This window comes from Podarcis cretensis, assembly GCF_951804945.1.
Source record: "Podarcis cretensis genome assembly, chromosome: 17".
NCBI classification, from domain to species: domain Eukaryota; kingdom Metazoa; phylum Chordata; class Lepidosauria; order Squamata; family Lacertidae; genus Podarcis; species Podarcis cretensis.
Genome location: NC_137187.1, coordinates 41076395 through 41102640, shown reverse-complemented (window position 1 = coordinate 41102640; position 26246 = coordinate 41076395). Strand labels below are relative to the sequence as shown.

The following is a 26246-nucleotide window of genomic DNA, read 5'->3' as shown; positions in this document are numbered from 1 at the left end:
CCTAGAACAATAGGATCCAAAATGCAGCAGTCTGATTGGTCCTAGAACAATAGGATTCAGCATGCAGCAGTCTGATTGGTCCTAGAACAATGCAGCAGTATGATTGGTCGGCAGGAGCCACCCAATCCAGCTCCAGATAGAAGTGAATCCACAACCTGATTGTCCTACAGGAGAATTCTGGAATTAGCCAATCACGTGCAACCCATTGTGTAAATAATGTATATAAAGCAGATACTTTGAGGGGACTTTCATTCATTCCTCCTCACCACTATGAGCTGAATAAAGAGCATGAAATCACTTTGCGACTCTGAGTATATTTCACTGGCGACGAAGGTGGGATTCCGCTGAGCAGACTGCCACACACAGCACCGCAGCACCGCCACCTGCCGCACCGCTGCCTCGCACCGTGTATCCAGGCTTCAGCTCCGGGACACAAGGAACTCAGAATGGCAACCAACAGCAGCTTCTCGCCATTCAACCCAGCATCTGGAGACTGGGAAGCGTACGCCTCCCGTTTCACCTTCCTCCTAGAAGCCAAAGGGGTCACCGACGAAGAAGACGCCAAGAAGAGGGCAATATTCTTCAGCGTCTGCGGAGAGGAGACGTTTGAAATCGCCCAGGCTCTCCTTGCACCTGAAGACGTCGCTACTGTTCTATACAGAACAATAATGGAACGGCTGAAGGGGCACTTTTCACCGCAGCCCTCAGTGGTGGTTCGTTGAAATGCCTTCTACGCAAAGCGGCAAGCCCCTGGGGAAACCATAACTGGGTTTGTGACCTCTCTCTGCCAAGCCGCCCAGTTCTGCAACTTCTCAGAGCTGGAGAACATGCTTCGTGACCGCCTCGTCAGTGGCCTGAAGGATGAGAAGCTGCAACGACGCCTCTACGCTAAGAAGGACCTAACGTTCCAGGTCGCCCTGGAGGAAGCCCTGGCAACAGAAGCTGCCGAGAGGTCGACGCAAGAGGCACGGCTGAGCCTGTCGCCCCAACCAAGGGTCCACCACGAAGACCTCACTGATGACTCAAGATCTGACAGGGAGGAGGTGCACCGAGTACAGCAGCACACTCAAGCAGCGCACAGACCACGGCTGCCTCGACGAGAAGGAGGGAACTGCACAAGCTGCGGGGAGAATCACGAGAGGAGGACCTGCCGTTCCGCACGCAGAGTGCAGGCAGTGCAGAAAATTGGGACACATCGCTCGGGTGTGTCGGGCTCAGCCCACCCGACGCCAGGCATCAGATGACCGATCCAAGAGTCCCAGGGCCCAGGGCCCTACGCACCAAGGCAACTCGACGGAGCTCACAGACCTCCAGGTTTACCAGTTGCCCCACCCCAATGTAGAGAAAATTTATGTAGAGGTACAGATAGAGGGGGCCCCATGCCGCATGGAGCTTGACACGGGTTCAACTCTATCCATAATCTCGGCAAGAACCTTAAGGAAACTGTGTCCTACTGGGGGTCCCAAACTCAGGCCGGCCCCATTCACCCTCCGGGACTTCCAGAAACGTAAGGTCCCCACAATGGGGGTGGGGACCTCCAGGGTGCAATATCGAGGGCGGACGCAGCAACTGGACTTGCTTGTGGTCAAGGGCCCCTACATTAGCTTACTGGGATTGGCATGGTTTGGACCACTGGGGCTAGCCGTCACCGGGGTGAACCACACTAGCTTACAAGTGGACGTGGACACCATATGCAAGGAATTTCCGGGGGTTTTTGATGGGAAATTGGGTCAGTATACGACCCCCCCCATTGCTCTACAGCTTGACCCCACAGTACGACCTGTCAGGCTCAAGGCCCGCCGGGTCCCGTTCGCCCTGAAACCCCATATAGACGAGGAATTGGACCGGCTTGTGGAGCAAGGAGTGCTGGAGCCGGTGCCTAATGCCCCCTGGGTAACCCCAATCGTCACACCCGTCAAGCCTAATGGTTCGGTCCGCATCTGTGCAGACTACAAATGTACCATAAACAAGGCCCTCACGGCCCACGCATACCCAGTGCCAGTGGTCAGCCATGTCCTTGCCACCCTGGCTGGGTCAAAAAAATTTGGCAAGCTGGACTTGGCCCAAGCATATCAACAGCTGCCAGTAGATGAGGCCACAGCAGAGGCACAGACGATTGTGATGTTCAGAGGAGCGTTCAGGGTAAAGCGGCTGCAATTCGGTGTCAGTGTGGCACCAGGCATATTCCAGAATCTAATGGAATCTCTTCTTAAAGGGATTCCTGGCGTCACCCCCTTCTTTGATGATGTGTTGATTGCTGGGCCAACACCAGAGGAGTTTGAGGACCGCCTCCGCACCGTTCTGCACCGTTTCCAGACGGCGGGTCTCAAGGTGAAGCGGGAAAAATGTCTACTAGGGGTGCCTCAGGTGGACTTTCTGGGATTTATGGTGGACGCAGAAGGGGTCCACCCGACTGAGGACAAGGTACGGGCCATTTGTGATGCCCCAGCGCCCAAGAGCAAGACTGAACTCCAGGCCTTCTTGGGACTATTGAACTTTTACCATTCCTTCCTTCCCCACAAGGCGGCGGTAGCGGAGCCCCTACACAGACTCCTGGACAAGCGGGCTCGTTGGGTGTGGGGCCCGCGCCAGGAGGCCGCATTCCAGGCAGTCAAGGGCTTGCTTGTCTCAAACTCGGTCTTGGCACACTTCGACGAGAAGCTGCCGGTGGTGCTAGCATGCAACGCCTCGCCCTATGGCATCGGCGCTGTCCTGGGACACCAACTCCCGGATGGAAGAGAGGTACCGGTGGCATACTTTTCCCAGACACTCAACGCAACCGAGCGGAACTACTCGCAAATCGACAAGGAGGGTCTGGCAATCGTGAAGGGAGTAAAAAAATTCCATGATTTCTTGTACAGGCGGCCCTTTACCGTGGTGACTGACCACAAGCCATTGCTTGACTTGTTTGCCCCTGAAAAGCAGACCCCCCCAGGTGCTGTCTCCTCGCGTCCTCAGGTGGTCAATTTTCCTTGCCAGCTACCAGTATGCACTGATTCACCGCCCTGGGAAGGCGATGGGCCATGCGGACGCCCTCAGCAGGCTACCACTACCGGAAACAGGCCCCGACCCAGCACCTGCACAAGAGCTTATGAGCCTGGAGCGTACACACACACACACACACACCACCTCTTGAGCTGCTTGGAAAAACCTCTATAGGAAGGAAGAAATTTCCAGGGGGCCATTTCTGCATTTCTCAGTGCCCAGGTGCACCAGAGAGTGACAGGATTCCTGAAACTTCTAGAGTTTGGTAGAATGGAGGTAGCTCCCACACCACAGATGTACAGTTGGGGGATGTGCATCTTCTGCCACCAGCAGCCAAAATTAAAAAGAAAACTCTGGGGTTTTTTCCCCCAAAAAAGTGTGAAATATTAGTGCAAGCATAGGGTGCCGGAGACTGGTTATTTATTTATTTATTCACTAGACTTATTCCCCACCTTCTCCAAGGTACTCAGGGTCATGGACAAAGGTCTCTCCCCTCCCATCTAATTTTCTTTTTTTTAAAAAGTAAATTTTTATTGTTTTCCTTACATATTCTTTTCCAACAAACCATAATAAAACCATACATTCCCTTTGACTCTGCCAAATCGCGACTCACCTCCCTCCCTCCCTACAACTGGTATATTTAATCACACACATATATTTCTATCACGCACATCATTCTCATAATAATACGCTCCCATCTAATTTTTATCTCACAACAACCCTGTGAGACAGGTAAGGCCCAGAGAAAGTGATAAGCTTGAAGTCACCCAGTAAGTGTCATGACTGGAGTAGGTATTTGCAGACCCAGGTCTCTCAGGCCCTAGTCCAACCCTCTACCTTGTACACCAGAGGCTCCGTTGATGCTTTTGAATTATGGTGCTGGAGGAGACTCTTGAGAGTCCCATGGACTGCAAGAAGATCAAACCTATCCATTCCTAAGGAAATCAGCCCTGAGTGCTCACTGGAAGGACAGATCGTGAAGCTGAGGCTCCAATACTTTGGCCACCTCATGAGAAGAGAAGACTCCCTGGAAAAGACCCTGATGTTGGGAAAGATGGAGGGCACAAGGAGAAGGGGACGACAGAGGACGAGATGGTTGGACAGTGTTCTCGAAGCTACCAGCATGAGTTTGACCAAACTGCAGGAGGCAGTGGAAGACAGGAGGGCCTGGCGTGCTCTGGTCCAGGAGGTCACGAAGAGTCAGACACGACTAAACAACAGCAACAAACATCACGGCACAATGAAAACATCAGGTTCTATCTGTCTGACATTAACCCGGTAGTAACTGCATGGTGGCTGAGTTTTTATCAATAGTAGTTCTCAGAGTGGTGAATGGCACTATTTAGCGGGAAGAAACTCTAATGAATTCCTCATTACTACATATTTTTACATGGCTGTTTATTTGTATATATTTTAAAAAATTATATATAGATGTTTTATGATGGCCTATATTTGTAATGCCTAATAAATGTTTGGCAAAGTAAGTAAGCGTGGAATGAAATAATCCTGGAAGAGGACATGTCTGACTGGCTGGAATCCTGCACTGCAACATTTTGTTGTAGGTCCCACTTACATAATTTTTACAGCATGGCACCTTCATAAAAATGGACAGTCATTACAAGCTGATGGCTGATTTCATCTTTTTTAAAAAAAATATAAAGCTGCAGATGGACCCTGGGGCTGGCTGATGGTTTTAGATGCCAGCCTGTAGTTGCTCCCTATTCACGTCTGAGCGCTGGCGGCTCCTGATGCAGTCCAGATTCCAGCCCCTATTCAAGCTGAGTGGGCAGGGGGAGCTGCAAATGGACTCTTCGGTGGTCAGATGCCAGTCCATAGGAGAAATCCTTCAAATTACAGCATTTGGAAGTTTTTTAGCTCTAGAGAAAAGGCGAGCGAGAGGCGTCATGAGAGAAGTGCATAAAAATGTGCATGGCATAGAGAAATTGGATAGAGATTTTTCTTCTCACTCATAATACTAGAACTCTTGGATAGTCAAAGAAGCTGAACGTTAGAAGAATCAGGACAGACAAAAGGAAGTCCTTCTTCACACAGCGCAAAGTTAAACTATGGAATTCACTTCCGGAAGAAGCAACCTGGAGAGATCTAAAAGGGGCTTAGACGAATTCATGGACAGGAAGGCTATCAGTGTTCACTTTCACTAGCCATGATAGCTACAATCTGCCTCTACAGCCAGAGGCAATACGCTTCTGAAGACCACTTGCTGGAACCCACAGGATGGGAGAGGCCCCTGTTGTGCTCCCCAGAGGGAGGTTGGCAGGCTTCCCAGAGGCATCGGGTTGGCCACTGTGAGAACAAGATGCTGGATTACATGCGCCACTGGCCTGATGCAGAGGCTCTATTCTTATGTAAGTCAATAGACACGTCTGGACAAGCAGGCTAGGAAATATTTCTGTGGGAAATTAACTTTTGCAAGCTTATTTGCAAGGCTGTCGCAAAATTTAAACCTGCTTTGAATACAGGCACACCCACTATTGGACAAGTAGAATTTTCATTATATAACCGGAATACTCACATCATGGAATCCACAGCTATTTTTGCTCTTGCGGGCAGCCAATTTTAGAACGAACATTGGATAATTAATACTTCTTAAACACAAACATATAGTTTATACTGAGCATCTCTTAAATACTTTGCTTTATACTGTTTGCTGGTACATATGCTTTTTTTAAAGCACAATATATTTTGCAGCATTTATTTACCTGTATATGTTACATTTGTGCTTTTAATGATTTTAAATGCTTTCCTTACTGTTCTTTAAAAAAAAAGTTACAGCACATGATAGTCTCAGGGTTGCTTTTCTAAAGCTAACATACTGTCATTAATTAATTTACTTAAATATCATTTGAATACCCAGAGGCAATTGATAGAGAAAGTATACAAGCAAACATATTGGACCAGATCCAATGCTTTTGCCCAGAATCCTGTCCTTGAGGGCTGCTTCACACAAGATTAATTTTCTACATGAAATTTACAGCAAATGGCTTCCATGTACCCCCACATGCACACCATCCCTTGTGGAGAAAAATGGGATACAAGTAAGTATTTCTCCCTCTCTCAGAATGCTAGAAGTTGGGGCATCCAATGTCGCTGAATGGGGGAAGAATCAGGACACACAAAAGAAACTACTCTTTCATACAGCATATAGTTGAACTATGGAATTCATTCCCACAAAATCTAGTGATGGCCACCAATTTGGATTGCTTTAAAGTGGGGAGTGGACAAATTAATGAAGGATACCACTATCAATGGTTACTAGCCATGGCACCAAAATGCTGTCTCCAGTAGAAAATGCTTTTGTGTCCTCATAGCCTGCTAGCAGGCTTCCCAAAGAACCTGCTTGGTCACTGTGGGAACAGAATGCTGGACCAGACAGGCCCTTGGTCAGTTCCAAGAAGGCTCTCCTGATGATCACACAAATGTCTGCTTTGCCATGTGTATACACTACAGGAAGGGTGAATCACAGGTTAAAGCAAGTGGAACAACCGTCAGCAACACCCATGTCAGGGGTGCCGACCTTTCCTCTTGAGAAGTGAGTTTGAGGGAAAGGCAACTGGCAGAGCAAAGATTCAGCTGGTTCCCAGGTTTGGGAGGGTTTTGGGAAGACACCTTCCGTGCGGCCCTCCTTTTCCATGATCATCACTGGGGGCTCTTGCCAGTGGGCCCTCAGCAGATGCCCTGCCATGCCAATCTCAATGCCAACCCTTGCTTAGAGCTTTCCAAGTTGGGCCACACTAATTCCCAACGGACTCCCTCCTTCAGTCAGCTGCTTCAGCGGGGGGGGGGCACAAAACAAGGCAAATTCTCTTCCTTCTCTTCTGCCCTCTTGTAAAATGCAATGTTCTCCCATTTGCCTGTGTTTTGGTGCTGAGGTGAGTAATAAGGGAAGGGTTGTTCAAAAGCCTGTGTTGCTTTTTACAGTGAATAGAGCAGGCATAGGCAAACTCTGCCCCCCCCCCGATGTTTGGGACTACAATTCCCATCATTCCTGACCACTGGTCCTGTTAGCTAGGAATGATGGGAATTGTAGCCCCAAACATCGGGGGGGGGGCAGAGTTTGCCTATGCCTGGATTGGAGGGACATGGGAGGTGATTAAAGTACCGTACTTGTTCATGGTTCAGCTCCCCATATGAGGCGTAGCAGTAGGTGGAGCCCTTGCTCATTTTCAGATACAGCCAAATATTTTCAGACAAGTGTCAGTTCTTATAGCACATGAGTAAAATTGCCCAGTTCCCATGAAAGATCAAATGTGAATGACAGGCTGCAAGAGGTTTGTGGCTGAAAAACACAGGAGTTCCATATTTACTTAGGCCAACATCTCACTGTCACCAGATAAACTTGCACATGCGCCTTTTCACCTCAGTCTGCTGGCAGGGGATTCACATGACTGCCTATTTCTCCATACTAAAATATTACCCACTGATAGGACGCTGGTATGCCAGAAAGAAGGCTAGGCTAGAATCTGCCTCTCTGACATCAGGTTTTCTATGTGGAAGGGCTGGGGGGGGGGGGTGCTTATTGGATAGGATACTTCGCCTGCCACCTGCAGTGGTACAATCCAGACACAGGTTTACCACTTCCATGACAACTAGGTCCAAGACTGGAAATGGACTGGAAATGTAGGAAAGCCTGCCAGCCCTGCCCCATCTTGCTATGTCTCCCCTTCTTCTTTCCCACAGGCTGGTTGTGGGAAGACCCCATATCCAGCTAAAATACTTTAGCTGTGCCACTGGTGGCCTGGAGTTGGCTCAGATCTCAAAGTTCCCTATTCTTTCACAGTGTCCTGCTGCTTTGTCTGAAGGAAAAGAAGCGGAGAATTAACAGTACAAGATTTGAGTGCCCATGAAGCAATAAACAGGTTCACCCTTCCATTGGAAAACCTGAGTTAGTCTTCACATACCCTCCAACATTTCTCTGATGAAAATAGAGACATCCTAAGGAAAAGCGGGACATTCTGGGATCAAATCAGAATCTGGGATGGCTTCTCCAAATCAGAGTTGTCCCTGGAAAATAGGGACACTTGGAGAGTCTGTCCTTAAGGCCCAGCTCTCTAACTGTAGATCAGTGCTTACTGAAACACTTTGATGGTGGTGGTCACGAGTGCTGAGACCTTATGAATGATCTGCCATTCTAGTAAACAAGCAGTAGCCTGAGGACAGGTGGTCTCTCTCTCTCTTTCAGGTAGGCTCTGCTGCATCACAAGACAGTGGGCTTCGAAAGTGCAGAGAAGGGAACAGCAGCTCTTCCACATAAATCATTATCTCATATGCCAGGGCAGTCCAACTTTCCATACTAAGCAGACCACAAGAGTATTTTGACACAGAACCCTCAGGCCGCACACTGCCTTGCCATTCTGGTGGGATTTGACACCCACTCAGCTCTTATGCTGCCTTCCCATAGACAGATAAATGAGGCATTGGGCTTTGGGAAGGAGGTGCAAGGCTCTGGCCAGGTCCTAGAGCCCTCTCACTTCTTCCCAAAGCAGGGGAAATGCTAACTAGGCTTTAGAAAGGAGGCTGAAGGACTCTAGGGCCCTGTTAGAGCTCCCCCCACACACACCTCCATCCCAAAGCCCAGCAGCTTTCTTACCCAGTTTTGGGAAGGCAGCACAGGGGCTTGTGGGGGGGTGTCAAATGTTGCCGATAGAAGCCCTTGGGCTGTGTGTCATATGCTATATTCTGATTATGTTATTTGAGTGCTGTCGGTTATGCAGTGAAAACAGCAACAGCCACACACAAGAGGCAGATACTGGGGTAATCCTGAAGTTTGCAAAATACAGTTTTTCTTTGTAACAGACGCATAGATCAACTTTCCTGGTTTACACTAAGGGATGGAACTGAGAGTGGTCCAATGAGGACTGAGCATGCTCAGTTACTACAGAATGCTAGCTGTTGGGACAGGGAAAACTGTAAACAGTAGGGGAGCAAACACTTTTTCATGAGCAAGTCCTTGGGTTGGCAAAATGCATAAAATGGAAGTCCAAGATTTGCAGAAAGAAAGAAAAATATTTACGAAACTAATTCTAAGTAGTTACCCCAAAAGCAGCCCAATGAGGACTAGGTGTACTCAGTAGACAGGGAATGCTGACTGACAAAGGGAAGGGGAAACGGAACCCTGAGCAGCAGCCCTCCACATGCCAACATTTTGTTAACAGTCCCACTTGTCATGTTTATTGTCCATCTGCCCCGATACACAGATTCTCATGTGCAACAAAAGAAGAAGTGCGTATGCTGCTGCATCCAGAAATCTATTCATTTGCCCACCAGATGATTAGTGTGAGGAGGGCGTGTGTATATGTGTATCCCAACACCCTGGGGATGTGTAGAATTGGGAGGGCAGTCTAAAAAGAAAAGAAAAGAAAAGAAAAGAAAAGTGAAACACTTGTCGTATGGGCAGGAAAAAAGCCACTTTAAAAGCTATGGCACTGTGTATGGTTGGTGACTTCAAAGTCAAGTTCAATTCATCTGGAATTTGCTGATATTTTTGACAACTAGATACTGTTGTTTTTTGCAGAAAGCAGTTTATTTACTGACTGACTACATTTATTAGCCACTTCTCCACAAATAATTGAAGCAATGTAGAACCACAATAAAATTACGAATTACAAAATAACAATCATCATAATAAAACAATTCAAAGAACCAATTCTATCCCCCGCCCAAGTTAAGAACAACAACACTCAAACCTTCTCAAGACACATCAAATCCCAGGCGGAACAGGTGAGTTTTATCTAACATTCTCAAAGCAAGGGAAGGACTCAATATGAAGCTCTCTAAGGAGAGCATTCCCTAGCTGCGATGCCAGCACAGACAGGGCCTCCTTCTGTACTCTCCTTCTCAAGACCCCTCGCATAGATAAGACTTGAAGCAGAATCTCACTTGACCATATTAACAACTAAGAAGGATTATAGAGGGGAAAATATTCCCTAATACAGTGGTTCTCAATTAGGGGTCCAGGGACCCCTGGGGGTCCATGGAATGCAGCCAGGGAGTCTGCGGCCCCATTCCTTGCCTCCCACCAGCAATTTTTTTGGCATTCTCCATGGTAATGTCACAAATTTTATGTTCTGTTTTAGCGCTGTGCAATTTTTCAATATATTGAGCAAAACTGGTTGTGAAATCACACGGCAATAACAATTTTGACCTGACAATACACAGCAATATATCACTCTTCGCACAAGGGAGAGCAGGGCAACCAATTTCAAGGCACCGCTGATATCCCACGATGATCTCAACCTGCTGATCTGAGCTGCCTTCTCTCACGCTGAGGGAGACCAGGGCAGCTGATTGCCCTCACTTCCCCTGGCACTGGGGCAGAGCAGCTTTTCTCAGTCAGCAGGAAAGCAGCAGCAGCCACAGTGGATGTGCATCTTTGCTGGCTGCCACTGCTGGCTGCCCCACTGACGGTGGGTTGATGCACCCCCATCCCCTCCCACTCAAAACATGTGGTGGAGGTGACTCCACTTCCTCTCCCCCACCCATCCGATCTCTGTGGCTGCTCCTTCCCGCATCCCCATGCCTGATTTCAGACATTGTGATATATTGCAATGTTTAAAAGGTAAAGGTAAAGGACCCCTGACAGTTAAGTCCAGTCGCGAACGACTCTGGGGTTGCAGCGCTCATCTCGCTTTACTGGCCGAGGGAGCTGACATTAATCCACAGACAGTTTTTCCAGGTCATGTGGCCAGCATGACTAAGCCGCTTCTGGTGAAACCAGAGCAGCGCACGGAAACACCGTTTACCTTCCTGCCATATTTATCTACTTGCACTGGCATGCTTTCGAACTGCTAGGTTGGCAGGAGCTGGGACCGAGCAACGGGAGCTCACCCCGTCATTGCGGGGATTCAAATCGCCAAACTTCCAGTTGACAAGCCCTAGGCTCAGTGGTTTAGACCACAGTGCTGCCCGCGTCCCTACATTGCAATGTTTAGCTGCTCATATATCACAATGTTAAAAACCAGATACTGCTCAGCCCTAGTCTGTTTTTTTAGTATACCTAAAATCCTTTACTTATTAGGGGCTACCTAACATTTTGTTTAAAAAAATGCTTTGCAGAGGTAACTACCATAGAGTTATCAAAATTTTCAAAAGTAAGGGGGTCTGTGGCTTGGCTTTTGAAAAATAGGGGGTCCTCAGTAATTAGCTAATTGGGAACCACTGCTCTAATACATCCTAAAACTTGTAAGCCTTTTAGGATAGGGTACCTTTCCCTGGTAATTTAACACTTCAAAATAACTAGGGCTATGGGTGTGGAACACATTTTACTAGATTAAAATATATATTTCTAATGTCTACCAAACCATTTTGAACCAGGGGACAATATGAAAAGGAGACAAGTATGCTGCATAGCCCAAACCTCACAATTTTGAACATTAATCAGTAAAATCACACACCATTCTGATCAAATATTCCCAACAGAAACAATTAGGTTAACTTGTTTTTGCAAAGGTAACTTTAGACCAATGAAGAGGAAGGTGCCCAAGTCCACAGAATAATACTGAAGCAAAAATTGTATGTATCCAAATCTCAGGAAGTAGCTCAAAGTTGGGCTCAGGTAAGATTTCCTTTGAAGAACAGTGTTCATTTCTCACCATCACAATTCAAAAGGGATGCTGATCAACTGGAAAGGATTCAGAGAAGAGCTGTGAGGATGACAAATGTCTAGAAGACAAATCGCAGGAGGAAAGGCTGGAGGAAACGGGCATGTTTAGCCCAGAGGACAGATTAAAAGGGGATCTGTTGAGAGTTTTTGAATATTTGGAAGAACATCAGGCAGAAGAGGAAGGACTGCTCTCACGGGATCCACTAAGAACAGGACACAAAACAAGAGGCTTAAGTGTGCCCAGCGGATGCTGAATCTTGTGAGCCCGACTGCTATGGCCTTTATGTACGGCCTTGGGCAAGTCACTCTCTGCCAGACTCAGTTCCCCATCTGTAAAATGAGAACAGCAATGATCTTGGTGTGAGGGTAAATACAAAGATGGTCAAGCGTTTTGCAAAATAGCTCTATACAACCTCTATAATAGCCAGTTCCCAACATTGTCCCTTTTGTCATACTCTGAGCTGTTGTGCACTGAACATTTCAAAGATGAATAATGCTACTGCACGGAGATGAGGTGGGAGTGAAGACAACAGAATGTGGGTGCTGACAGCGTGAGTGGATGATGGACGGGGAAGGGGCAGAATCGAGGTAGGCAGGAAGGGTTAAGGACAGGAGAAAGGCAATGCAAGAGCTGAAACCACCCCCGCCCCACCCCCCTCTTCACAACCACTCTTTCATATGCATTCCTAGTGCATGTGACAATTGCCATTCTGTTTGTAGAACTGGCAAGTTTGTCAGATACATGTATAGTTGTTTCTAAAGAATAGTCAGATGTAATAAGAAACTCAGGCCTGCTCCTGGCTCTTTCTAAATGGCATGTCTGAAGGGGGCACTTTATATTTCTTGTACAAAATGGCCATCCAGGCAAAGTATTTGCTATGTTGGAATGTTGTGCTTCCTTGCTTTGGAAGAGGGTTTTTTAAAACGTGTTTTTAAGATAGGCAACACAAGATTTAGAATGTCCTCAGCTATTAATTCCCTCACTTTTAAAGTACATGAAGCTTTGTAAGCAAGCAGCAAACTATAACATTGTTACTAAGCAACCTGAGCTGGCTTTTGAAATGGAGCTGTTGGTGAATAAATAGCTTGGCATTCAAATGCATGTCTGCACATGTGTGTACAAAAATAAGCATGTGTAGATTCCACGAGAGGGGCTCCAAGGCATGTCTTGGAGACCCTGTTGCATACAGTCTACTGGGAAGTTCTCATGCATAAAACTGCACTGCAAATGAACAAGAGCTGCACAGAAAGATGTCCATGATGGATGCACCCATTATGCAAGAACATAAAGTGTGCGTTTTGGAGATGGAGAAATGAGTGAAGTATGGCATTTATAGTCTATTATGCAGATGATGTCTGTGGGCGTAAAACTGAATACAGTGAGAATGGCATGATAATGTTACTAGTCTTGAAAATAAAGTCCAAAAAAAGTTGCTAGCCTATGGACATTTTTTACTAGCCTGCCTAGCCAAACATGCCTGTGCAAATTATATTAGATGGCCAGAAAGAAAAAGACAGAGATAAGCAGAACCACTTTTCTTACAAGTATCAAAATCTTTTCTGACAGGTCACCTGCAGGAAACTCTAATTTGCCACAAGGATCAGATTGGGGTCTTCTGACAAGATTGACTTTGCAAATGTATTGCAGACACTGAGCCCAGGCAATTGCTTTAGTTCCCTTTTTGCACTTCAGAAGTCAATCTTTCTTTCTTTCTTTCTTTCTTTCTTTCTTTCTTTCTTTCTTTCTCATCATTTAGGTGATTGATACAGATGACCCTTGGAGGCAGCTTGGTTGTCTGACTTGGCTTTTTGTACTGGAGCAACACAAGCCACCTAAAGGAGCCATTTCCAGAACAGCAGCTTTTCTGGGCAGTGTGCTATTAAAAATGATGAAGGACCTGGTACAATCCCATGATCTGTCAATGTTTACCACACTCAGTCTTCCCCATGCACAAAAGCTTGCACCTTGTTAAAGAGCTTTTGGTCTTTCAGTAATTGGTCTCAATGTCCCACTTCGTCCTTTGTTGGAGCCTTTCATTCCTGTTTTGCTTAGCTATTTTCAACAGTCATTTTACACCATTGCACTAACAAACTTATTTGCATGGACACAAGAACAGGAGGTCCCAAAAAGTCTCTCAACTGAGCCCCAGCTAGGTGTGCTGCCCTGTAGCCAGCCACCACTGATAATGTGGAACGCTCTCTTAATAACCCTGCTGTATGTCACTAAGGAAATCCTTATTTTCACAATTGCTCCCCTAAGCAAATAAAAATTCTCTAGCGCAAAAGGCATGAGGTTGCACTACAAGAAGTTTCAGATTATGCTACTGATTAGTGTACAGGCTCAGTTACAATGAGACATGTTTTAATTGTTAAAGCTACCAATTAGTATGCATGTTTTTTTCAGGAAACATGCATACCCTCCAACATTTCTCCAAGGAAAATAGGGACATCCTATTCAATAATAATACACAACAACAGCAATAATTTTATTATTTGTACCCCGCCCATCTGACCGGGCTGCCCCAGCCACTCTGGGCAGCTTCCAACATTAAAAACATAATAGAACATTAAACATTTAAAAATTTCCCTATACAGGGCTGCCTTCAGATGCCTTCTAAAGGATGTATAATTATCTTCTTGGTTTGGGGGTTGCACAATGGCAAAAAGAAATACAATATGAAAATCCAAGCGGTGTGGTGATCAAAGGAAAGGAGCAAAGCTTTTAGGGGGGAAGTGGGGTGCCAAATGCTTCAGCAATTTCCTCCACTCTTTCCTCCCACTTTCTTTGCTAGGGATTCTTCAGCCTGCTAAGATTTCAAGATGTATAAAACGGGACACACCCAGAAGCGTAGCTAGGGCGGGCGGGGAGCCTTGGGCGCCACACTGCAGGGGCGGCGCGCCCCAACCAGGCCTCTCTCCTGGGGGAGACGCGGCGCTTCGGGCACCTGCAAGCTCCGCGCTGCACGCACCCCAAAAGGGAGAGGGGTTTTCCCCATGACCTTACTCAAGAGCGGTGTATTTTGACTTACATTCTAAGGTACCCATTTGGTTAATCTCCACACTAGCTCTCCAAATGCCCATTGGCCTTAGACAAAGAGCTTTTAATTAGGACTGAGAGAGCTTAGCTCTTTCTTTTCTTAGATCTTTCTAATATTGCAAAATAAAGTCCGCTTAATTGCAATCAATGGATAATACACTTGGGTGGGGTGAGGATCCTAGCACTGAGGTATGCAGAGTATATGGCAGACCCCAAAGCCGGGAAGGGGAGAGGGGGAGAGAGAGAGAGAGAGAGAGAGACCCAGTAAGGAAGTCCCAGCAGAAATCCCCTCAGGGAGTCTTTCCCCCCCCCCCCTGCTCATGGGCAGCTTGCTGGGCACCAGCCTGGCCAACAGCTTGGAGAAGTCCAGGTAGCAGCCTCTGTGGTGGATGATGAGCACCATGCAGGCACCTCATAGAGATGGGAAAAGGTGCGGGACTTCCTGGTTCTGCTTGCAAAAAAATATATGTTTGTGCCAGTTGCCACCACCGGCTAAGTGGGGGAAAGCGGGACATTCACAGAGCCAATCAGAAATTGGGGTGGGCTTCTGAAATGCGTGATGTCCCACTAAAATAGGGTCTGAATATGTGAAGTCTGAAGTTGGAATTAAATCACTGATCAAATCAGCCCTTATTACCTTGCTGATTTAAAATCATCCCACTCTGCAGGGTCCTGCACATCCAATTTGTACCCATCTGGTGGATTTCTGCCTACTTGGATGGGGGTTGATAGAGAGGAAGGTAAGGCTCAATGGAACAGAGGTTCTGGAGAATGCTTGTGGGGGTCCCTACTGGCAGGGAGCAGTTGGTTTATGCCCATGCTTTATTTTATCCACTAGATATTTTTATACATTTATTTTGCAGGAACTAATCCAGAGCACATCAGCACATCTTATGGCTCTCCCTACCATTTTACATTTTGCATTCAGAATCAGTATTATTAGGCCATTTGTACGGGAGCAATTTATGAAAATTCAGAGCCTTACCTGTGGCTCAAGTGTTGCCAATGTATTATTATATGAATGCATGAACAGGAAGAATTCATGTGCATGATATTAATCTTCCCCCTCTTCCTTTTCAGCATAGTTCAAAGCTGGATATCTAGCTGTGCAGTAGTTTAGGTCAGAGAGACCCAGATGCGTCAACTGCTCTGGGATGGTGTCCAACATTACATTCAACATAGATCAAGAACAAAACAGACCTCACCAGTAAGAATGTCATTGGGGTTTCCATTGCATAGTTTGTTCAGCAAACCCATTGCCATCCTGCATCTTTAGCATATTTTAAGAAAAGTTTAGGAAATTTAGCAATAAAGAGGTTAGCAATAAAGTTATGTTTTGGAGCATGGGTAGGCAAACTAAGGCCCAGGGGCCGGATCCGGCCCATGGACAGTCCAGGAATCAGTGTGTTTTTACATGAGTAGAATGTGTTCTTTTATTTAAAATGCATCTCTGGGTTATTTGTGGGGCATAGGAATTCTTTCATTTTCCCCCCACAAAAGAATATAGTCTGGCCCCCCACAAGGTCTGAGGGAGAGTGGACCATCCCCCTGCTGAAAAAGTTTGCTAACCCCTGTTTTGGAGTCTACAAGTGAATTGCATGGAAATTTTTCTCTATGATGCATCATATGCAGCCATCAAAGGAGCATTCCATTCAATAAGCTGCATGCTCCTGGGACAGGTCCAAAGTTCTTGTGTTGCTATGCAAAGCCCTGAAGAACTTGGGTCCAAGTTATCTTAAGGACTGCTTGAGCCCGTAGATGCCAGCTCAATCACTGAGATCTTCCGAACCCTGTTAGTTGTCCCCCATGTTTCAGAAGCCCAAATGACTTCAGCTGCCCACTGGCACCATGCAGTAGAATGCTTTTCCAGCAGAGGCATCAGGCACCCTCACTTCTAACCTTCGGGAGACTCCTGAAGACTTCTTCATGTTGACAGGCCTATTCAATGGTTTCAGATCTTAGGACATGCCAATCATTTTTATGATCACTCTGTATTGTTTCTAATGGTATTTTATCTCTTTTGTAAATTTTGTTGCATGCCACCCTGATATTTTGTATAATGGGTGGTCTATTCATATTTTTTATATAAATGGATAAAAAATTATTAATGACCATCCATGTATTTCTATGTCAGAATATTTTTGTTCCCTATTATAGCATAGGTGCAAAATGGGACGCAGGTGGCGCTGTGGGTTAAAGCCTCAGCGCCTAGGACTTGCCGATCGAAAGGTCGGCGGTTCGAATCCCTGCGGCGGGGTGCGCTCCCGCTGCTCGGTCCCAGCGCCTGCCAACCTAGCAGTTCGAAAGCACCTCCGGGTGCAAGTAGATAAATAGGGACCGCTTACCAGCGGGAAGGTAAACGGCGTTTCCGTGTGCGGCTCTGGCTTGCCAGAGCAGTGATGTCACGCTGGCCACGTGACCCGGAAGTGTCTCCGGACAGCGCTGGCCCCTGGCCTCTTAAGTGAGATGGGCGCACAACCCCAGAGTCTGTCAAGACTGGCCCGTACGGGCAGGGGTACCTTTACCTTTATAGCATAGGTGCAAAAGCCAAAATTGCTCTCTTTCTTCCCAAGGATGTATCTTAAGGAATTATTAAATGGGTCCTGTATGTGGTAGAGATTTCCACTCAACTCTGTATCCTGTAAGTTATTTTAATGTAAAAGCTGCATCCTGTATAATCACATGGCTGTTATACCCGTGTCTCATTCATTGGGTGAAGGCACAGTACGGTACTGGCAAAAAAAAACCCAAACCAGTAACAGCTTTTGACAGCCAACATCTTTGCTATCACAACTCACCATTTGGCTGTTGGTAACAAAACTTGAGTTTCTACAGCCTAGAAATAGGAAGCTCTTTTTCATGAGATGTGCACAAAGATTATTATACCTGAACAATGAGTGATAAAAGTGAAAAATGAGAAAAGAGCTGATTTAGATGCAACTTGAGAGAGAAATGCCTAGTACAGTGGTACCTTGGGTTACATACGCTTCAGGTTACAGACTCCACTAACCCAGAAATATTACCTCGGGTTAAGAACTTTGCTTCAGGATGAGAACAGAAATCATGCAGCAGCGGCACGGAGGCAGCGGGAGTCCCCATTAGCTAAAGTGGTGCTTCAGGTTAAGAACAGTTTCAGGTTAAGAGCAGACCTCCAGAACGAATTAAGTTCTTAACCCAAGGTACCACTGTACTGCAACTTGCCCCAGCTATTTGTATCTTATTTGCAAAGTTTGTCCATGTGCATATGACTGAGGGGAGTGAGGCACAAACTTTAGGAAGAGGCAAGAAAGGAAAGCGTCATCTTCAGTAGAGAGACCCCTGCCCTTACCTAAAAATAGTGAAGAATCAAATCTCTCTCTCTCTCTCACACACACACACACACACAGAGAGAGAGAGAGAGAGAGAGAGAGAGAGCAGCCAAGAAGGGAGCAACTGCAATTTCCTGAAATGTGTAGGATATCCCTGGCAGCAGAGGTCTGTACACAAGTGCTGTTCAGCCCCACCATGCAGCATAGCAAAGTGAGGTGTTTCTGGCAGCACCATGGAGGGGATGGATCCATAAAGTGAGGCCTTGGTGGGTTTCAATTACTTAGGGAGACTTGGCCCTAGCTGGTGGGGGGCTCCAAATCAGGTAGCAAAAGTTCCTTTGCTGCCAGTGGCCATGAGTATGCTGAGGAGGGGAGATTGAACTGTGCTAAATGGGTGAGAGAGCTGGACCATCAAGAAGGCTGATCGCCGAAGAATTGATGCTTTTGAATTATGGTGCTGGAGGAGACTCTTGAGAGTCCCATGGACTGCAAGAAGATCAAACCTCTCCATTCTGAAGGAAATCAGCCCTGAGTGCTCACTGGAAGGACAGATTGTGAAGCTGAGGCTCCAGTACTTTGGCCACCTCATGAGAAGAGAAGACTCCCTGGAGAAGACCCTGATGTTGGGAAAGATGGAGGGCACAAGGAGAAGGGGGCGACAGAGGACGAGATGGTTGGATAGTGTTTTCGAGGTTACCAGCATGAGTCTGACCAAGCTGCGGGGGGCAGTGGAGGACAGGAGTGCCTGGCGTTCTCTGGTCCATGGGGTCACGAAGAGTCGGACACGACTAAACGACTAAACAACACAACAACAACAACAAATGGGTGAGAAGCAGGCAGCCTCCCATTCTCTTTCTTTCAGCCTAACAAGCACCCACAACAAAGCTCAGTAAGCATGGTTAGCAGAATGTAACCCCAAGGCTATCATTGCAGGCTCAGCTCTGACATGACCCCAGGAGAAGTGTCCCGCAAGAACCCCAATGGCTGCGCTCAGCCCCCTATTAAGCAATCATTTATTTTAGTTCAATTTGCCACCAGGGGATGGACCTGGCCCAGGCTGATTTTGTTATAAGAAATTTAAGGTCATATATATATATATATATATATATATATATATATATATATAAAATGTTCCTAACTGTATACATAAACCACATGTCTGAACCCCACAGAAAAGGTCCTGAACAAACTGACCTCAAATATTTCTCTTCAAGGTCAAAGTGGGAAACTTCCCCATTGTCTTTCCTCACAAATCCTGTCTTAAGGGCACATTCAAGATATGAACAGGGTGTGAGGCTGTGTCCTGTGACCTAGATTCAGGAATTAAGTAGTAATAATAACAAAAGAGTGACCAAAACCCAGATAATGCAATCCAGGTAACTTGCCAGACAGGAGATAAACAACACACTCAGGATTCTGTTTTAGACCACCCCTTCTGTGATGTATATATGATGTTTCTGGGGGTGGTCTGGAGTTTGAAGGTGGGGAATTTAAAAAGTTTATATAAGGGCTTGTGTGCCTGTGGTCGAGGTCTCCCCCCCCTCGTGTGTGTGTGGGGGGGAGCACCCTACTGCAACAGCTTTAATATAGATCAGGCTTACTAGCTGCCTTGCTTCTCAATATTCTCAGGTTGGCCTCTGTTATATTCTCCTACCGACAGAGAACCTAAAAAGAGGACTCTATATGGGCTCTTGGGTACCTTATAAGGGGAAAAGAGCAGGTTTTTTTTCCCTTATAACAATTTATAAGATTTATAATCCTCTTTTCTCAATTGCATTCATGTTACTGGAGCAACTTCAGTGGCAACTTCAGTGAGCTGGACACATTGAACAGTCATTCCTCCCATCCCCCTTGAAGTCACTGCTGCTATTTTTCTTAAGCAGCTCCTCTCATATTAATGCTTAGTATGCAAGCATGCTGCTCATTGTCCACAACCGTTTATGTAGGCTAACCCTGAAAAGTAAGGTCTCAACCGACTCACATAGGGGAATGCTCAGATTTTCACAAACCCCAGCATTATAGAGGAATTAGGATAGCAGAGAAAATGTGGAGATGGGAGAAACCTCTCTTAATGTTAAAGAAAAAAACTGCCATTAGCACATGCTTTCTTGTGTTCGTCAACTACTGCAGTCCCCCTTCCTCTCCTGCCACCACAAGGGTCCATTAATCCACTCACGTTTCCCCAGTGGAGTTGGGTTTCATTATTTGCTCTTGCTCAATATAATACTGCATACCATTTGTTAGTGTAGAGCCAGGCTGAAGCTTGTGCACAGCTATACCTCAATCCAGACCCAGGGAGTGTGTCCTCCAACCCAGGGCCCTGATGTCAACAGCTGGAATTGGGCTGAAATGCAGCAGCTAAAATATACTTCTCTTGACAGGGCAAGGGCAAAAGACCAGGCTTCCTGTACTTGTACCATGACTGGCTGATCAAGAATCTTTATATACTGCCTGCCTGTTATGTACTGAGTTGAATAGGATCCAAATTGCAGCAGTCTGATTGGTCCTAGAACAATAGGATTCAGAATGCAGCAGTCTGACTGGTCCTAGAACAATGCAGCAGTATGATTGGTTGGCAGGAACCACCCAATCATGCTCCAGATATAAGTGAATCCACAACCTGATTGGCTTACAATAGAATTCCAGAATTAGCCAATCATGTGCAGCCCATTGTGTAAATAATGTATATAAAGCAGATACTCTGAGGGGACATTCATTCATTCCTCCTCACCACTATGAGCTGAATAAAGAGCATGAAATCACTTTGCAACTCTGAGTATATTTCACTGCCAATCATGGCTTCTGGTGTTGTGTATCCCTCTGTATCTAAAGCAGGCCCTGAGCAAACAAAAGTTCCAGATCAGTCCGTGGTCCCAGGCTCAAGCCCTTGTGTAGTCAACAGGAGCAGGCTAATGCAGCTATCCCTGGTGATTCCTGCCAAGGCGTGAGGTTATGCATGGGCATATTTGCATGAAATCTTGAAATGTCAGAAATGACACAGTTTTACCATAACTGGCAGTCCTTCTGCAAACAGAGGCATAGAGCCAGGTCATAGGATTTAACTTGATGACTTAATATGTGTTTAAAATGTACAGCAACTTTTCTCCAGGTCCATTTTGCCATCCCTGTAGAGAAACCTGATCCACCCATTTCCCCAGAGATGTTGTAGTGATGAGGTTCACTGGTGAATTCTGAGCACGCCTGCGCAAAAACACCCACCTCAGGCAAGCAAGCCAATACAGAATATGACACATTTAAAAATACACAAAATATGTCATAACACATACACATATAATATAATCAAAGATACACACTTTCACACACGCCAACAGCCACATTCTTACACAAGTCTAGGCAAAATCATGCTCACTAAAGACTGCTGTGAATATTGTGAAGCTACACAACTTAAGATGCATAAATAAACACCACTTTAAAAAGATTACATGTACATCAGCTTTATTAGGAAGATGCACATGTAATTTATCTGGCATTTGCAAAATGTACATCTTCATACTGAGTCAGTTACCCAGCTCAGTATTATCTTCTTCGGCAGGTGGGTTTCCAGACTCTGCCCTGCTCACTAAAATCCTTCAAGACAGGGATGTCAAAGATTGAACCTGGGCCTGTTGGCATGCACAGCCTGTGCTCAGCTACTGAACTATGTACCTTCAGAGTGAAATGTGGTCTTCACATGAAGGACAACAGCCATGACAAGCTGGACAGAGCCTCCAAGATCATGTGCTGGAGAAAGCAAATAACAACATGTAGCAATCATCTCATGTCCCAACTGGAAACTAAGCCAAGGGAAAGCTGAGTGCAGTCAGACATGGCACTTTGGACTTTAAGAAGGCTGATTTCAAAAAGCTTAAAGAACTACTAAGTAAGATCCCATAGTCATACCTACTCAAAGAGAAGGGAGTCCAAGATGGATGGAAGTTTCAGAAAGGTGAAATATTGAAGGCTCAAAGGCAGACAGTTTCAACAAGAAAGAAAAGTAAGATAAGGAGCTTACAGATGAACTGAGAGTTAAGAAGGCTATGTATAATAAATGGAAGAAAGGGGAAATCACAAAGGAGGAGTATACATGAGTAGCCAACAGCTGCAGGGTGAAGGTCTGGCAGGCCAAAGGTTCAAAAGAACAAAAAGCTTTCTTTGGCTATGTTCAAAGCAAGAGGAAGAGCAAGAAAGTAACAGGTCCTCTGCATGGAGAAGATGGAGAAATGCTTTGAGCGACAGACAGAAGGAGTAACTGATCAAACCTACTTTGCCTCTGTCTTCATCCAAAAGGAAAGCAGTTCCCAACCTGGTGATAACAGAATAAATGATATAAGGAGGGAGCTACAGCCCAAGATAGGAGAAGAGGTGGAAAGGGAACACCTAGCTACTTTAAATGAATTCAAATCTCCAGAGCTTGATGAGCTGCTTCCAAGGGTACTAAAGGAGCTTCAGAGAATTTGTGGAGAACAGGTGAGGTCCCTGCAGCCTGGAAGTTGGCAAATATTGTCCTCATATTCAAAAAGAGGGACAAAGAAGACCCAGGTAAATACATACTGGTCAGCTTGCTGTCAATACCACAAAAGTTCCTAGAACAGATGTCAGGGGCTCAGGAGCAGAAGCACAGGGAAGAGGGGAGATGGAGAGCGAAGGGGAAGAATCTGAGGGCAGCGTAGGAGAAGATGACAGTGGCCCGAGAGATTCCATGAGCCTCTCCAGCGAATCGGAAGATTCACAGAAGGGGGCGTCGGTGGCCAGGGCAAGGGGGGTCCCAAGGGGGACACTCCAGAAGCAAGGGGCCAGTGGGGACTCCCAGAGCAGCAGTTGGAGATCAGGACCAGCTTCCCCACCTGAGCATAGTGGGGGGGAAGAGTCCCAGGTATCGGGGGTAGCGTCTCCCCCAGCAGGGAGAGAAGAGGAGTCAGGGCTGACCACGCCTCCATCGGAGAGTCAGGCAACGGAGGGGAGGTCAGGTCCAGCTAGCATCCCGGAAGAGGGAAGCAGTGACAGAAGCAGTGTAACGGTCAGGAGGAAGGTCACTGGGTTGGCGCGAGAGCCAAGTTCAAAAGTACAGGCGCGCAGGGCAGCAGAGAACGAGGATTGGGAACCGGGTCCTAAAGCCCGCAGGAGGCAGAGGGAGGAGTCAGGGGACTCAGCGTCAGAAGAGTCCAGAAAGGGGAATGCCCCAGCGGACAGGAGGACCCAGAGGAGAAGAGAGCAGAGGAAGAGGTGGAGCAGGGCTAGAATCTTAAACTGGTGTCAGGGGGGAGGAGATTCAGACGGAACTTCGGCGGTCTAGGGTTTAAGACGTAGAGCTGCACGCTACGGCTTTGGAATGGAAACTGAACTTCAATAAAGACTTTTGTATATAATGACGACCTGGCGTTGGTCCTCTGTGAGCTGGGACCTTGGGCAGCTCTGACAACAGATAATTCAACAGTTGGCTTGTGAGCACTTAGAAAAGGATTCTGTGATCACTAAGACCCAGCATGGGTTTCTTCAAAACAAATCATGCTAGTAGAATCTCATTTATTTTTTTGATAAGTTACAAGCTTGGTGGATCAGTAGAATTCTGTGGACTTAGTGTATCTTGATTTCAGCAAGGCTGGTAAAATGTGGACTGGACGAGGTAACTGTTAGATGGATTTGTAGCTAACTCAAAGAGTGCTCACAAACGGTTCCTCATCATCCTGGAAGAAAGAGACAAGTGGGGTCCTGCCTCAGAGTTCTGTCCTGGGCTCATTGTTGTTCAGCATATTTATAAATGAGTGAGATGAATGAATTTGAGGGGATGCTAATCAAATTTGCAGGTGACACCAAACTGGGAGTGGTAGCTAATACCACAGAAGACAAAATCCGGATTCAATATGACCATAACAGGTTGGAGAACTGGGCCCAAGATAACACGATGAATTTCAATAGGGACACTTGAACAACCAGCTGCACAAATATAAGATGAGGGACACCTGGCTTTCCAGTAGTACATGTGGAAAGTGCCTAGGGATCTTAGTGGACCACAGACTTAGCATGAGGCAACAGTGTGATGCAGCATCAAAAAAAGCTAATGCTATTTTAGGCTGCATCAACAGAAGTCTAGTGTCCAGGTCAAGGGAAATAATAGTACCACTCTATTCTGCCTTGATCAGACCACACCTGGTATACTGTGTCCAGTTCTGGGCACCACAATTTAAGAAAGATATTCACAATCTGAGAGATGTATGGAGGAGAGCAATCAAGATGAGCAAGGATCTGTAAACCAAGCCTTATAAGGAACAGTTGAGGGAGCTGGGTATGTTTAGCCTAGAAAAGAGGAGACAGATGAGATACAACAGTCATCTTCAAATATCAAATGGGCTCTCACATGGAAGATGGACCAAGCTTGTTTTCTCCTGCTCCAGAGGGTAGGACCTGAAGCAATGGCTTCAAGTTAGAAGAAATGCGATTTTGACTAAACATCAGGAAGAACTTTCTGACAGTAAGAGCTGCTGAACAGTGGAACCGACTCCCTTGGGAGGCAGTGAACTCTCCTTCGTTGGAGCTTTTAAAGCAGAGGTTGGATGGCCATCTGCCAATGATGTTTCAGTTGATATTCTTGCATTGCAGGGCTTGGACTTGGGGTCCCTTCCAACTCTACAATTCTATGATTCTATGAAAGACAATAGCAACCTTTTTCTCTCTCCCCTGCATGTACTACAATCTCATCCCCCAAGAGGTCCATGCACATGGGTGTAGCCAGGAGTTTTGTTAGGGGAGGGCAGGCTTTTGCTGGGGGGCAGGCTCTCAGATTTGTATTGACTTGTGCTGATTTTGATTGATTTAGGGTGGAAGCTGTCCCCCTGCTCCCCCCCCCCTTGGCTACACCCACGTGCACGCATGCACCACACTCACACGCTTCCCATATTCCACCACGACATTGGCTTGATGTCGGATGTCGCACCCACTTGCACACCCCCTCACGTACTCAGGCTCTGTGTGAGGAGGGAGCGCCCCAGACCCATTGTCTCCCCTGATTACACCCTTTCCCTCCAGTTCTCTGTGACTCACACACTAGCTACTAATTAAAACCAGGAAACAAGCTGGGGGGAGTGGGGAGCAGGCAGGATTATTTTAGAAACGATGCTGACTTTGGAGGGCACCAGCCTCTCATCTCCATAGAAACCAGGGCTCAAAAAAACCCAACCCCCAACCCCAACCAATATCCCCTACTCTTGTCTGCATTTCCCTATCCAGATTTGTTCCTCCCAGGGTACCCCAATCTCACTCTTGAAAAACTCACCTTCTGCTAGTCCTATACAAATATTTATACCTTTACTTTTCACTAAGAAGCCCTGCAAGCAGGGGATATGGCAACAGTTATTCCACAACCCTCAAATTATGTAATTTAAATGAATGAATTATGCAAATTCAGACCTTCTCTCGACATTTAACCTGATTTAGCTACTGTGGGCATTTTGAAGTAATGTTGTGTATAGAGCAATCCCGAGCACTCCCAACTTTGTAGTGGATGTGCCTGTGCACACACACATGTGCACACATAGCTTGTACAAAGATGCTTGTGTGCACTTATTTTATTCCGGAGAGATATCCCAGTGTTCAATGTACAGCTCTCAAATATTCAGTTGAATTATTTAACTGGGTTGCGATGAATCAGATTTTGGAACATTTGAGGGAAAATGAGAGGATACTAGCATTAAAAAGATTCTAGGAAGTGGCCATCACCCTGATTTTGGCAGACATTCTGCTGTCCTTCAGAGACTCCCACAGCCCACCTGGAGACTCAAAATCCTTCTAATGTTGGGGGAAAGCAGCCTCCCAATGTCCCATGAAACCCTACATCCTGCAGCCCCAACTGCTCACTTCATCAGCTGTTGCTGCAGAGTGAACCCAGAGGATCTCCGCAAGATGCTTTGGACAATGGGCCTACTACATGCCCCCACCCACATCCTATTTCAGGCAGCTAGGAGAAAGGAGGGGAGGGTGCCCAGGTGCAGATGGGGCAGGGCCCTATGCCTTGAAAGACAAGTGAGAGTGCCCACTCCTCAGGAAACCCACATGGGACCCAGAGGTTTTAAGCAACTACCAGCCCAACGCTAACACCCCCTTTTCAGGGAAGGTGATTGTTAGTGGTGTTCACTGAGCTTTAGATGCTCTTGGAAGAAACTTGATTACAAGATCCATGCCAGTCTAGGTTCAGGTCTGGATTTGGGACCAAATTAGCCTTGGTTGCCATGATTGAAGATCTTTACTGAGAAAGGCATGGGGAAAAGACCAGGGGAATACAACTCTGTTGATCCTCTTTGAA

At 46.4% G+C, this 26246-nt stretch overlaps 1 protein-coding gene across 6 annotated transcripts in view; it reads right to left on the bottom strand.

Annotated features, from left to right (window-relative positions):
• The window catches only part of IQSEC2 (IQ motif and Sec7 domain ArfGEF 2), a 160872-nt gene that overhangs the window by 97164 nt on the left and 37462 nt on the right, over nt 1-26246 (bottom strand). The gene's annotated exons all lie outside the window — the stretch shown is intronic.